Here is a 16,091-nt window from a genome sequence, read left to right on the forward strand (position 1 = left end):
TGACAATGGTCTCAGCATGTAGCATCCGTTCGTCATGTTCAGAGTGACCCTGAACAACAATTACTTAAACATTGTTGCTTTTAATTCTTTGATCAATCACTAATATCAAACTACTAAATGCAAACTGTTACTTGGACTCCTTTTGTCAATGCTGATTACTGAAGGTTTCATTTCCCCAAATTACGCAAACATCAGCAATTTTTTCGAAAGAGTAATGTGGAATAAAACAAATTAAGCTTACGTAAAGCAATAATTTATGGTTATGGGTATTGGATCAAGTTTTGCTTGGGAATGAGTGGATTTTAATTCATTAGTATTTTTGGACTTGAGGTGAAGGGATGGAAAGACTAGAATTTCTTCTCTTCATCTTATTCGTTTGGACTTTAAATGGATACTATCCCGTAGCAGCTCAACAAATGTAAGCATTTATATTCACATTAATGTTATTTTAGAAATAATTGTTTAAAACTGCATCGAGAAAATAATTTCAAGATTGTTATTATTGAAATAATGTACAACTCAGACAGTAGGGGGCTCGGGTAAGAGTCGACACAGTGTTGTTGCATGAGGTGTGGGATGGGTGTGGTATTTATGTTTGTGTATAAAACAACATTATTAAAGACACTGGACACTATTGGTAATTGTCAAAGACCAGTCTTCTCACCTACTCTATCTCAACATATGCATTAAATAACCAACTTGTGAAAATTTGAGCTGATTTTTTTCTTTACAGAAACAGCTGATAGTGATCTTAAACTGTGTATTATCTTAATTGCAATACAAAGAGTGATGTCACATTAAAATGCTAATGCAAAGACTTTATTTGATTTAGAATCCCATCGGCTATCATTAAGTTTTGGTGAACTTATAAGATAACCGTGATTCGGGATTTTCTTATACACCTTAATTTGATAAAACAATACAATAATATTGTTTGTACCCCCTTCTGTTACCATGGTTTGGCCAACAGTACCCATTTTTGTGACGACACCGTAACTAAGGAGGAAGAGGTGCTCGTACCTCGAGAGGACCTCACTGTACCATGTGAGGCACTCGAGAGGTACAAAGAGAGCGGCTTCCTCCTGGATGAAGACAAGATGAAAGGAGTTGATAGAGGGGAACCGACTGCACCTTGTTACGTTTACAAGTAAGTTTGAAGACAAGTAAATTTTTGTTTTAATTTAAGTATGAATCCATCTTATCCATCCATCTATAAAGTAAATTTGAAAATAATAATTAACAGTCCGTTAAGGTAACATATTTTGGGTTAATGTACGTTTGATTTAAAATAAAAATACTCTTCTTACAGTCTTCATATTGAATCCATCTTTTCTTTTTCGATTGCAAGTAAGTTTAAGGACAATTATTTGCCCCCCACGGTACATCTTTTACTAAGTTACGCATCGTATAGTCTTACGATATAATCCACCTTTTTATGTCTGTCCATTGAAATTATAAAAACTCGTCTCTTTTTGTATGTAGCATACTGCGAAATAATAATTCTTTTCTGCCAGAAATGATATTTCCCGATGATTTCAAACTAATTTAAATAAAACCACTAGGCAACAATTTTGAGATTGCACTCAGTGAAGTTGGTGTTCTGATGACGATTTGGTGTTTTCAATTAAACAAAAATTACTCATCATTCGAACTTGAAATAAGATCATCAAGTCGACTTTCGACGGACCGCAACAAAAGCACACCGCAAATCACGATCTCCCATGGCTGTCACGAAGCAAGGTCAGCTGCAGAAGTATCAGAAATAAGATACATTTTCAATTTATTTTTGTCTGTCTTGATGAAGACCTGCCTCTCTCAAGATGCAAGAGGTTCAGGAGACGTCTAGGAGGAAATGCTGCCCAGGATGGGAAGGAAAACTCTGTGATCAAAGTAAGGAATAATTTTAGAAAGACATTCTCCGACTTTTGGATCAGGACGACTGTATTGACACCGCAATAAAATGGAGTGTTGAATTGACACCATAGGTGTTGTCACATGTATATATACCAAATAAAAAATAAAAATTAACATATATAATATTATAGGGTGTTAAAATAACACCAATGTAATTGTTTTAAAGGAAATTTGTGTTATTTTAAGACCATGTGGTTTTAATTTTGATTCTTTTTGTGGGTATATAATTGTGTGACAACACCCATGGTGTTAGTTTAACACCCCAGTTTGCTTTTATTGGGGTGGTCCGATTGGCATCGTGGTATCTTGCCCCGCCTTTCAATTCTTGTGACTCCGGTTCAAATCATACCTGGGCATACTATGTGGGTTGGGTTTCAGTCCCTGACTAATGCGTGTGTTTTCCATGGAATAGTTCTCTGGGGTTTTCCTCCCACACTTAAACCTGAAACTGTCTTTACTGTTATTTGGGTTATCTGCTAGTATAGCAATTAAAGGGTGTTTTTTCTGAGAGTATTTGGTTTCGCAATCAGAATTAATAAGTTTTAAGTGTTTCCCCATAATTTTTTTTCTAAAAAGAATAATTTCAATCTAACGTTTTAAAATATTCTAAATGAATGATTTTTTGGTAATGATGTTTTTTTCTAAAGCAACGTGCAATCTTTCCTGTAAGAATGGCGGCAGTTGTATTGCTTCTAATAAGTGTACTTGTCCATATGGATTCAAAGGACACCAGTGTGAACGAAGCGTCATCGGTAAGAATGTTTGATTATATTGTTGTTTTTTACTCTAATTTGTTTGGGCAATTTTTCATCTTTATTTCAACCTGTTTTATAGTAGGGCTTCATATTTATATCTAAATGTTTACGTCCCACGAGGTTAGGAAAATAATGGCTGTAATTTTTCGATTTAATTGTTGTCTTTTCTTTTTTTTTCGGTCACCCCGATTACCGATTTACAGGGATGAAAGGAATCTATATTGAGGGGAAGCCCCATCAATTGATTTAAAGAAGTTGATTTTTAACACAAATTTTGCAGTGACTTTCGTTAGGAAAACCTAAAAAAGGATTTGGGGAAGGGAAAATACCCACAATAGGGGCTAAATCCAAAACAAAAACTTGCGCGCGCGTATGATAAAGGAAGAGACCTATAATTTATACGGGATGATGTTTTCAAAAGTTTTTTTTCCCCCTGTCTGTTCTTTTTCTTAGACCAAAACCGGCAGGACATGATCCTCATGACCCAAGGTGTAAGACTACCCTTCGCAACATGCATGATCTGGAACACTGGTCACTACCGTACCTATGACAACAGGAGGTTTGATTTTGAAAGTTCATGCGACTATGTTTTATCAGAAGATGTTGGTAGATCATGGAGTGTACATGCAAGGAACGTCAGATGTAGAGAACCAGATACATGCACAAAGGTATAAGCTTTTCAAAACCAATTTAGGTTTAGGAAGAAACTATAAATAAATAGTAAACCTGCGGGTACAACCTTGAGTAAATCTCTTTAGTTTAGTGTGAATTGACTCTGAGTGAGCCGCAGGTTTGGTCTCGATCGACGTTTCGAACAGTATACTCTGCTGCTCGTCTTCATTTAGGTTTATTAATTTAACTTAAGGTATGAACTTCTTTGACAAGTGTCTCACAACACACACGGGGCAACTTACAGGCTGAGGTCCAGGCAATCTGCACGTAGAAAATTGTGCATTAATTTGAATGTTCAGGGATCGTGAGACATTGTTTGCAAGGTGCTCTCAAAATAGGCACTCGTTTGCGGTATATATACTGTTATGTGGTTGTGTAGTTTCCCTTGCTACTTTTTTTGAGATAGTTTTGAGAGAGTTAAAGTTTCAACTGGAAGTATATAAGAACAAATCACAGTTTCTAATCCTGCATTTTATTGTTATTGCCAGCCACTTGGTTAGGCCTACAGAAACTTTGTCTGGAAACAGTCAAGTCTAAAAACGGCAACGGCGGACTGCAACCGCGCCCTCTATTGTTTTAAAGAAGTTCCCTTCACAAAAGAAGGCGTGGCTTCAAATTGCATCTGTCAAAAAGCGAATCTAAAAATAGACAGTCAAAATCCCTGACTGCGGTGCGTACAGTGCACACCACACGTGAATGAGGGACCAAGCTAGCAAAAGCACGTGTATGGATTAGCGTCTTGTAAACACTTGCTGCTTTTATTTGGGGTATCTCCGTTCGGAACAGAAATTTACTCACATTTTAAACAAAGTTTTCTGGTTTAATTTTCGACACGAACCATTGGAAATGTAAGTACTAACGCCGGGATGTGTGAGGCTATATTTGAGCAATAGTTTGTTAAAAGTTCAACTGAAAATGAAGTGAAACTCCGTGGTTGAACTCTCTTGACTCTTGTTGATTTGATTATTGAAAGTTTTCTGTAGTGTGTTGCGCGTACTGTACCTGCGTGTGTGTGTTAGTGTACTAGTACTATAGTAGTACGTTGTTAATTTTCTCCATTTTGAAATTTAAAGCGACATTGACAGAGACCAGAGACTGCCATAGATAAAGCACTAAATAAAAACTAGTTACGGTACTATTATTAACTTTATTTAATTTTAAAAGGATAGCAAAAACTTGGCTCCTTACTGTTAGGATCTTTTTTTTTTTTACATGGATTTACTTTTTCTTGCAGCGTTTGACATTTCAATTTGATGGAGATATCCTGGAGGCTGAAGAAGGAAATATTGCTTGGAATGGAGAAATTGTTCAGTCTATTCCATTTAAGGCTAAAGGTAAAACAAAACCTTCCTCCTCTTCTTTCTACCTTTTCCAACACACACATACACCAACAGATTCTTGAGTAATTTAATCAAAAGCAAAATCAGATTTTATTTCATCTTAAAAATTACAACATTTTGTAATTGCAACAAGTAATAACTACTGACATTGGAGATAAATGCCACGGACCTATTCTGTCTATGTGGCAGAGTAAGTGAATAACTTGAACATGTGTGTTGATGGAGTTCAGCTTTATACAATAACAAAACAAAACAACAACTAATAACTCAAAGAAATGAAAACAAATGTGACACTTTGTGTTTTAGGGATTTGAAATCCATCCTAAAAATCAACTGTTAAGGATACAATTTTTTACCTAAGACAATTAATCTATTCTGATTGGTCGAGAGGGCATCACGAGGGGTTGTTTGAATGGATGATACAACACCAGTAAAAAGTGTTGAAACATGGGCGTGACACGCGAGCTTGCACCTGTTCTTATAAGTCAGTTTCTTCATTCCTAGTGGTCGAGACCAACGGCTGAAACAGTTGTGCCACATCACGCGATACGCACGACGCGCACAGCATTCCCTTATAAGGAGTTGTTTACCCGAGGGTGGCGAAGGGCTTTACCATTTCATAGCTGGAGGGGTGTTGTGTTGAAAGAAATCATTGGACAATTATAATTTTTGCATTTGTTTTACTTTTTGACCAAAAAGTGTTGATGTTTTTGACCGAAAAGGTATTTATGCATGGAAATCAAAGTGTGTTGAATCAGTTTTCAACTAGTGGTTTAAACCCGCCGGGGCCTGGTTCTTGATAATTTACCTTCGTCTCGGAAAAATTATCAAGAACCAGGTCTCGTTTGGATTAAACCACTAGTTAAATACCTCTCCACCACACATCGATTCCCTTATTGTTACAGGTGTTTCCATCGACAAAGAAGGAAGCTTCTTCTTTCTGGATTCTGGGTCTGGATGGAAAAGCAAGTTTGATAACGGATCAACGGTTTATATAACCCTGGTTGAAGAGTTAATGAAATCAACCAGAGGCCTGTGTGGGAACTATGATGGAAATCCAGACAGTGAGTTTATGTTTGTCTCTCCTTTTTGTTTGTTTCGGCCTTCAATGTATTGTATGTAGTGATTTGTATATAGGAGCACGATGCTTTGGATCGGACGAGTTGGTCTATAAAAAAGCGTTTGTAACCATTTGTTATAAAATGCATATGGTTGGAAAGATGTTTTAAAAGTAGAATACAATGATCCACACAAATTTGCCTCGAAATTGCGTGGTTTTCCATTTACTTTGCAAACTAACACGTTCAGCCATTTATTAAATGGCCGACCGTGTTAGTCGACGAGGTAAAAGGAAAACCGTGCAATTTCAAGGCATGTTTGTGTGGATCACTGTATTCTACTTTTACAACATCTTTCTACCCATGCAGTTTATAGCAAATGATTACAAACCCTTTTCAAAGACCAAACTTCGCTCTCGGAGAGGCACGTCAATTTTCCTCTGGTAGGGGGCACTCGATGAGGAAATTTAAATTTGTTTTGGAACTTTGTAAAGTGCACCACAGCAAAAGCACAGAGCACCACAACAATTACTGTGAGCTGTGTGTGCCATGGTTTATTTCAAGGCCTGATAATTGCTTGTGTGATTCGGAGGGCTGTTATTTGAGGGAATGGGTTTAATGTGAGAGTGTTAGGAATTAGCTCAAGAATTGCTGAATTTTTTTTCAATGTCATTAGATGATTTGACGACCCAGCTTGGCAAACAGGCACCAGACCATATCTCTTTTGCGCTTAGCTGGAAGGTCACGACAGATGGACAGGTAACTGTTATATTTTTGTTGACACCTCTCTTATTATAGATTTCCAGAACAAAAACATTCAGAGTTCAAATTTTGTAGATTTGATAAATATTTTGGTGTCGAACAAAGAATAATTACTAGACTGGGTTAAATTTGGCCAAAAAGGCGTAGGTTCAAGTGCTGCTCAATTCAATTTGTCTTTTTTCAGCCCCAAATTATTTAAATTTTCCCAGTCTGTTTCCCTATTACTTGATTAATATAAAATTAAACCTTTAAGCTCTTGTTTTTTCTCCATTTGACAGAGTTGTACACTGATCAATGTGAGAACCTTCTTGATACAGAGTCTTGCTCGGAGTCTTGCTCTCTTTTAGCCTGCGAGAAAGACTCTGATCTGAGCACTAGAGTTGAAATGTCAAGCTACTAAACGTTTTTTGTTTGTATTTATATCATCAGGTCGTTTTGGTTAATGGTTCGCAATGTCTAATACTATTTTCGAGAAATCTTTAAGTAACAGTTTACGCTCTTTCTGATTGACAGAATTGTACAGAGATGAAAGAATCTTCAATTCATCCTTGTCAGCTTCATGAAGAACGTCTTGATGATGCCTTGAAACATTGTGATCGTCTTAGGGAAGAACCATTCTCATCCTGCAATATTCAGGTACAATAATCCATATCTTGGTAGTAGTGTGCGGGGAATTGAGGTACATTTTCTTATGTTGTAATCTCACTTTGGAAAAAGGCAGTTTACCTATTTTTTCTGTCTCAACTATTATCTTGTAAACATTAGGGCCGTGTCACACAAGGCAACATTTACAGGCAACTTGGAGGCAACCAACTGCAGTGCATGCTGCATGACAACTTTGGTAGCACATGAGTAATTTTTCAAACAATATGTTACGATTCTCAAGAAAAATATATGAGCATTCAAATATGAATGGATTCTCTTCTTGGACATTGCCTTGAAGTGGATGCCTGTAAATTGGTTTGTGTAACAAAAGCCTTTAGCCCCAGACACTTCCCTAAATCTGTACTAATCCCTTGATCCCTTAATCTGGTAAACACCCATGTATCGACAGCTTTGAAACCACCTACTAGAGACTTCCTTTAAGCTTTAAGCATGGAGGAAGAAAAAGGCACTGGACACTATTGGTAATTACTCAAAATAATTGTTCACATAAAACTTACTTGGTAATGAGCAATGAAGAGCTGTGGATAGTTACAAAACCTTGTGAGAAACGGCTCCCTCTGAAGTAACGTAGTTTTTGAGAAAGAGGTAATTTCTCACTAAAATATTTGTGCGACAAGGGTATTTTTTCTTCCATTGTTCTCTCGCAACTTCGATAACAAATTGAGCTCAAATTTTCACAGTTTTGTTATTTCATACACCAAGTGAGAAGACTGGTCTTTGACAATGGTGTCCAGTGCCTTAAATCCCTTGTTAAGGAGTCATGTAAGGTTTTTCTCTTTTGAATGACATTAATTGAGAACTGATGGTAAATCTTAAAGCAATTTATGTGTAATTGTAAATTTAGAGAACCAGAGAAACATAAATTAAGTGCATTTAGGAATGGTAGGCCAATCCTGATACAGAATTTCATTCTTGAAAGGGGCACAGCAATTTTCCTCTGGTTTCAAGGTACTTCTATGTGGAAATTGTCAATTTGTTGTGGAACCTTGTAAAGGAAACTGCAGTAAAAGCACATGGCACCACCACTGCATGGCACCAAGTTATTTCAAGGACTGCTGATAAGAAGTTAACAAGAACATTTTTTTTAGAAAAATCAATTAATTTTTAGTCTAAATATTTTTTTCACAACTCTTCATTTTACAGGTTGATCCCAGTTTGTATCACGACACCTGTCTTTATGACCTATGCCTACATGGAGCTAATAACCGTGCAGTTTTATGCTCCTCGTTGGACGCGTATGTTAGGGAATGCGTCAGTCATCATATTGTTGTAGAATGGAGGCAGGATGGATTCTGTGGTAAGTCGCAAAATTTAATTTCCATGTCTACTCTGACCATACAACCTTGTCCACCAGTATAATAACAATAAAATGTTGTATGGTGTGAGTCTCATTAGGTGAGGTTTGTGGCAGTATCATGTGTAAATCTCTTTTGAGTAGTGTTAGTTTTGGTTTTTACCCAAATACACCAATATGTGTTAGCACTGTGTACTCTCGAGCTTTGTGAAAAAATCACAGGCATATTACTGCGTTCATTTTTATTTGCTAAATATGCTGAATCTTCCTGGTTATAACTTACTGTCTTGTTTAGAAAAATCGTGCCCAGGAGGTCAGGTTTATAAAGACTGTGGATCAGCCTGCCCTCGCACCTGTCCAGCAATCAATTATGGCATGGATGAAGACTGCCCTGACACCTGTGTGAGTGGATGTCAATGTCCAGACAATCTCTATCTGGATATCGGAGGTGATAAGTGCGTACCTGTGGAGGAATGCTCCTGTGTTGTGAACAGAAAGATTTATCGTCCGGGAGATATGATCATGAAAGACTGTAATAAATGGTGAGAAAATGAATTGAATTAAATGATATTGAAGAAATGGGAGCAAGGTTGGGTTCTGAGCTCAATTTCATGGCAAGCGCCAAATTTCTGTGCTAGGCCATAAAAAGCAAAGAATGACTAGTAACATGGATAAAGCACGCCCACAATAAAAACAATTCCTGCTTGATGAAGCACGGAATTCCCTGCTTCCCAAGTTGCCGATTATGAAACTTGGCTCAGGCTGGCCTAGTTCTTTCTTCCCCTGGCTTTTATCCCTGTGGACCGCAGTTAAAATCCCACCTCGCCTTAGGCGAAGCCTTGTTTGTGGATTTGCTTTTCAGTCCCTACATGGCTGCGTAGATTTCCCCCGCTGAACATTTCTTAATCAGCTTCTTTTCCTAGGAATGTTCAGGCCTAAGGTATAATTGTGCAACTCACCTGTGAGGGTGTATTGTAAAAAATATATCTTGTAAGAAATATTCTATACTAATTTATAATGCTCTGTTAATAGGTCACATTTAGTAGCTATGCATTACCTACAGTGGAATTATCTGAATATAATATAAGAATAGTTGAAAGTTTTCTATAAATGTGATGTTGTATGATTTTTTCTTTCTGTTTTAGTACTTGGCAAGAAGGTCGATGGGATTGTACCCATAATATTTGTGATGCTACTTGTAACGTCATTGGAGCTTCTCACATCAGCACGTTTGACAGGACTGAGTATTCATTCCATGGAATTTGTGGCTACACATTGGTCGAGGTAAAATAAACTTTTAATTTGGAAGTTTGTACGGTTTAGAAGAAAAAGGTCAAATAAGATGCATACTTGCTGAGTAGATTTTTGTTCTGCTGATTTTTTTAATTTGGGAGACCTCTCTTCTATTGAGGAGTAGAAATTTTTGAGGTAGGAAATTGGCCGGGACTACTACTTTTGCTACGTGGATCGAGTGGGCTTCTTAACAAAATAACAACTTTTCAGGGTTGAACAAATTGGTAACTCAGTCCTTAGTACAAAGTAGTGATCAATTTCTTAAGTTATTTATTCAAACTTCCCTTTTCAGAAAATCTAAACAAGTTTTCCTTTTATTTATTTATTTGCTATTTCATTGTGTTCAATAATTGTATATCTTGCAGGAAGTTAAAAGCCAAGCATTCAGCATTGTGGCAGAGTTAACCAACTGTGGCAGTGATGGATCAGTAACTTGCATAAATTACCTGAAAATCACAGTACACAAGACAAAAATTCAGCTACGACAGAAACAAGTCTTCATTGATGGAGACATTATAGCCCTCCCGTACTACTCCAAAGCATTTAATATCTTCAGAGCCTCGTCAGTTTATGTGGTTTTTGAGAGCGTCGGGTTTCGTGTCTTGTGGGATGGTCTGATGGGAGTTGAGGTGGTGCTTGAAGCAGACTATAAATATGAGGTAAGAAAACTTGAAGAACAGTTTTTGGCAAGTGGGGTTGGCTTAGTGTTTTTTTCCCTGTCTTTTACCTTCATGGACCCTGATTTGAATCCCACATCAAACTAGAGCCTTGGATGAGGATGGGGTGTTCAGTCCCTACCTGATTGTAAGGGATTTTCCCCTTTGGTGTTTTTTTCCACATCTAAAACTGAAATTTCTTCTCAATAGAAATAAAATAAAATAAAGTGAGCAATCATGTCACACAAACTCTTGCAGCCCACATCAATTAAATTCCATTTTAAACCTACCACCAACCTATGTTCATTTCACATTTAATGCATTTTTCCTAGGAAAAAAACCCCCACTCCCAAGCACAACAAGATATTTTCCAGAATTTCACAGGTAGTTTCCCTCTATTTTTAAAATTTAAGGTGCTGGGTTTGTGTGGTTCTTTTGACTACAACCAAGAAAACGACTTCACAACTCGCAACGGCGACATCGTCACCGATCCCTACATCTTCACCAGTAGCTTCAAAACCAACCCAGGCTGCGAGAATCTCAACGAGACGAGCTCGTTTGATGCGTGCGGAGTAAACTCTCGTAATATACTCCAAGCAGAGCAACTCTGCAAATCTCTCCATGATGATGTCTTCAGCAATTGCAGAAACGAAGTAGAGGATACTTTCTACTATGAGAGTTGTGTTTCTGACGTCTGTGGCTGTGAGGACAAAAACGCGTGTCTTTGTAATGTGCTTCAGTCATTTTCAAGACAGTGCGCCCTCAAGGGCCAAGTTGTGGACAACTGGAGGAACATTTCCTCTCTTGGAGGACGTTGTAGTAAGTCCATTTATCAATACTTTTCAGAAGTAACTAAAACATAGTAAACTTGTTGGTAAAACTATGTATAAAATCTCTTCTTTGGGAGTGTTGGCTTTGAAAAAAGCTGGTGCAGCAGCGGTGTGGTCTCGACATTGTGAACAGTATACTCTGCTCGTCTTCACTACCAGAATTTTCATTACTGTTGCAAGTCAAAAGCACAAAGGCTTAGTTTAAATGATGCCAATGAGCGTCTTAAATGATAGTTCTATTTAAATCTTGTTATTCAGAGAGGATTTGCAGGACTAGAATTTCATCTTGTGTAAAGGGCACTTCTATTGGAAAATCTCAGGGAAACTTTTTAAGGAGCATCAAGACCAAGCCCTGCCCATCGTGGTCTCGAGAAAAATCTTGATTATTTTATAATGAATTGTGATAAACACGTTCCATTTGTTGATGTTCTTCCTGCAGGAGTACAATGTCCAACTGGTCAAGTCTACACTGAATGTGGTATAGCATGTGGTCAAACCTGTAGTGACCAAGAGTATTTTGACCACTGCTCTGACCATCAGTGTGTACCTGGCTGTATTTGCCCTGGCAACAAAGTACTCAACAAATACAACATTTGCGTTGATAAGTCTGTCTGCGAATGTTCGTACCTTGGAAAAACATTCTATTCCGGAGATGTTAGAACAGAACCTTGTAAAACATGGTGAGAATTTTTTTGTTTTTGTAAAAATCCAGCAGTTTTTTCAGATAATGGGCATTTATGTTGTTTGAAATTGTTTAAGTTTGGCCTGTCACTGATGTCTAAAATTGTATAACACTGTAGGCCTATCTTCAGTGCTACGTGACTCTTGCATAAATATAGGACATTACTAATTCTATGATATGAAATTTTTCCTTTGTAATGCCATTGTATCATTGGTTTAGTTGATCATGCCCAAGTCTACTGGAGGTGTTATTTTTTCTGAAACAATTTGTCATTTTATTCTTTCACAACATTGACTCATTCAAAGTACAGACTACTGTACAAATAAATATCAAACACATTACAGGTTATTTTGTTCACCATGGTAACCACTATTTTTCACTCCAAACCTTCTCTCTTCCAAAACTATAAAAAATAATTAATAATTTAAAACTAATAAATAAATACCTCGACCATCATCAGGAGTATAACATTTAAAATTACATTTTCCATAAGCTAATTCTGTTTTTCATTTTAAATGATTTTGAATTTCAGTTTTTGCACCAATGGCTCGTTTGTCTGCGAGTTATTACCGAACTGTACATCCTCCGAAGCTTGTCCAAACAACATGATCTTCTCTGAGCATTCCTCACAGTGTGATAAGACATGCAGCAGCATGATGTCTTGTGTGTATCGGAGTAAGCCTGGATGTACCTGCCCTGAAGGACTTCTTCTTAATGTAAGTTTGGATCTTATTTGTGACCACGAGGGGATCAGGGCCCAATTTCATAGAGCTGCTAAGCACAAATATTTGCATGAAATGTCTTTCTTACCAACCAAATTTCAATTTGTTGCATATTGCTTGTTACTCGTATTCAGCTATTGTTTGCTTGTCCTGAAAATCACCGGAAATTTGGTTGGTAATCGAGTTTTACCAAGGAAGAAATTTCATGCTAAGCAAACTTTTGTGCTTAGCAGCTCTATGGTTTCTTTCCCTGCCTGTCAACTCGGTGGACCCTGGTTTGAATCCCACCTCAGACCAGAGCCTTGAATGTAGTTTGGGTTTTCAGTTCCTATGCTTAGGTTTTCGTCCTTTGTTGTTTTCTTCCCACGTCTAAAACTGAACCTTTCTTCTTGTTTCCTATGCATCATGTTATTGGCCCAGGTTGTGCTGTTGGATGTGTAATAAACTTTGAGGGAATTCTAATCAACCTAAGCAATGGTGAACTAATAAATATCCAACAGTGATAAGATCTAACTGCATTTTTTTTTCTTCAGGGTGATGTTTGTGTGGAGCCAAATTTCTGTCCTTGTACTCATAATGGAATGACGTATGAATCTGGAGAGAGCTACACAAATGACTGTAACCATTGGTGAGTCAGCACTGAATGCCTGATTGTCAATTATTAAGACATTTGTAAAGGGCCTAATGCAGAAGCCTTTAATTTTGGATGGGACGTAAAGCCGTTGGTCCCATGTGTTGTGTAAACGCATGTAAAAGAACCCAGTGCACTTATCGAAAAGAGAAGGGGTTCGCCCCGGTGTTCCTGGCTGGATTGGCAGCATATTGCGCCACAGCACTTTGTAAACCATTACATGGTGCTTAAGGGTTAGGTCTTATATCTCAAAAATTCGCCCCAATTGATTTTTAACTGAGACTTAAAACAGTGTACATAACTAGCCTGGCGCATATGCACAGGAAGACTATTGAAAGAAATGGTGCGGCGTAAGAAAAAGATCTGTGGCCATAAAAAATGGAAGAAGCTTTTGAGGTGTTCATGTTCAGATCTAAGGGCCTTGTCCCACGAGACAATTTTTGCAGGCGAATTGGAGGCAACCAAATACAGTGCATTCTACAGGACCACTTTGATAGCCCCCAAATAATTTTTGAAACAATTTCTTATGATCCATCCCCAAGAAAATTATAAGAACATTCAAATGTAAATTTGAGACTGGAACTAATAAATGCTCTATTTTGTTTTTCAGCACTTGTTCTAACAGAACATGGCACTGCACATCTCATTCTTGCCCAGGTAAGTTCTCATTGCTGTAATTGTTCTTTTATGGTTCCTGACTGACACCCCCGAACAATATAGACTAATAGGGAAACCGCCAAGATTAAAGCTGGGTAGCTTTTTATAGTTGGTAGAGCGCTGATTTTTTTAATCTTGAGATCATTGGTTCAATTACTGCACTAGTCAATTTTATTTGTTAAAACCCAGACTGATAACATATTTGTGCAAGGCAATAGGTGGTGCCCACTACACTACATTGTTCTGTGTGTTCCTTTCTGCATTTCTGAGTTTTGTTGGCAAATTGTTTCCATTTATTTATAGAAAATATCATTAGAATCTTATTGATAACATGTTTGTGGTTATATTATTTGTCTTTGTTCTGCAGCACACTGCAAAGCAATAGGTGATGCCCACTACACTACATTGTTCTGTGTGTTCCTTTCTGCATTTCTGAGTTTTGTTGGCAAATTGTTTTCATTTATTTATAGAAAATATCATTAGAATCTTATTGATAACATGTTTGTGGTTGTATTATTTGTCTTTGTTCTGCAGCACACTGCAAAGCAATAGGTGATGCCCACTACACAACCTTTGATGGCAAGTCTTACTCCTTCCAAGGACAGTGCCGTTACATTCTCGCTAAAGAGATTTACGGCGAATTCCTCATCACTGCACAGAACATCCCATGTGGCATTGAAGGCATCACATGCACAAAATGCATCCACGTTCAGATCCAGAGTGTGACCATTAAGATGGTGCGCGGTAGGGATGTGATGGTTAACGATTATCATGTGAAGCTACCGAAAGCTTATAATGAGATAACGATATTGAAGACTGGGATGTTCATCGTTATTAGGTGGGAGAACTGGCTGGAGGTTCGCTGGGATGGAGGTGAGTCTCAAAAGCCTAAAAATATTTTGATCAAATATTGAAAATATTTTGTAAAAAATAAATAATGGCCTGGCGTTTTGACCCTAGTTGAGTCTTTCTCATAGGCTAAAATAGTCAAGAAAGACTCTGCTAGGGTTGAAAATGCTTAACAGAAACTGGTTACCAGCTGAAATTCCATAAAGCTTACATTGGTGCAACTGCTGCCTCCCTCATTTTTTTGCTTAGCAAAACATTTCGCTATTATAAGCAGTATTTCCAGCTTAACAGCTCTATGAAATTTGGCCCAGGTGCATTGGGTCAATACTTGGTGTTTTCCAAGTCAAAGAAAAGCAAGTGTTCTTGAGAAAATTTTTGCATTGAACTAACAATTGAGATCTTGTTGAAAGATGAAACTAAATGCATAAAACAATTATTTAACATAATTTATTAATTAATTCTAAATGACTTATTTTTCAAAAAACAGCTACCCGAATCTACATCAAAGTTTCCCCACACTACGCCGGTAGACTTGTAGGTCTCTGTGGTTTGTATGACAACAATGCTGAGAATGATTTTACAAGTCGCTATGGGATGCAAGAAGCAAGAGCAGATACCTTTGGGAATAGCTGGAAAGCTTCTATGTCTTGTCGGGACATAGATAGTAAGACGATTCAAAACCCATGTGAGGTAAGATCATTAAGAATCAATATAAATCACAAGGGAAACTGACTGGGTAAATTTTGAAATGATTTTTGGGGTTAAACAAAGAATGGACTAGAGTGGGATTCGAACCAACGCCCTCCGGATTTTGACAGTGCCCAACCAACTGAGCTATCTATTTCTATGTTGGCGGTGTTCACTGTTGTTTTTGTTTGGATGGTGTTGACATCTTAATTTAAAATTTGTGATCTTATATCTTAAGCTTTCAAAAAAACTGCTTGATTAAATGCATGAGGTCATTCGAAATTTTGTCCTAGTTCACTCTAGATAATCTTAGTTTAAACTTGAGGAAGGATTTGTGAACTTTAAAAAAAATGTTGGTCCAGTAAACATTTTTATATACAAGCGGTGTGGTCTCATGGATTTCCCATGAATTCAAGCTCTATACTAGCAGTGATGGCACTCTGTATCATCTTCGTCTAGTTGCCAGTGAAATCATTGTAACTATAGATAGTTCTCACATGACGTAAATCAGCCATCTTTACGGGCAATTTGGAAAAAATACAGCCATGCGTTTTGCGCGAGAACGGAGGCAGCATGCGCAGATTTCACAAAACTCATTGCCTGATTGGTTAGTAAACAGCGTG

This window comes from Asterias amurensis, chromosome 16 (genome assembly GCF_032118995.1).
Source record: "Asterias amurensis chromosome 16, ASM3211899v1".
NCBI lineage: Eukaryota > Metazoa > Echinodermata > Asteroidea > Forcipulatida > Asteriidae > Asterias > Asterias amurensis.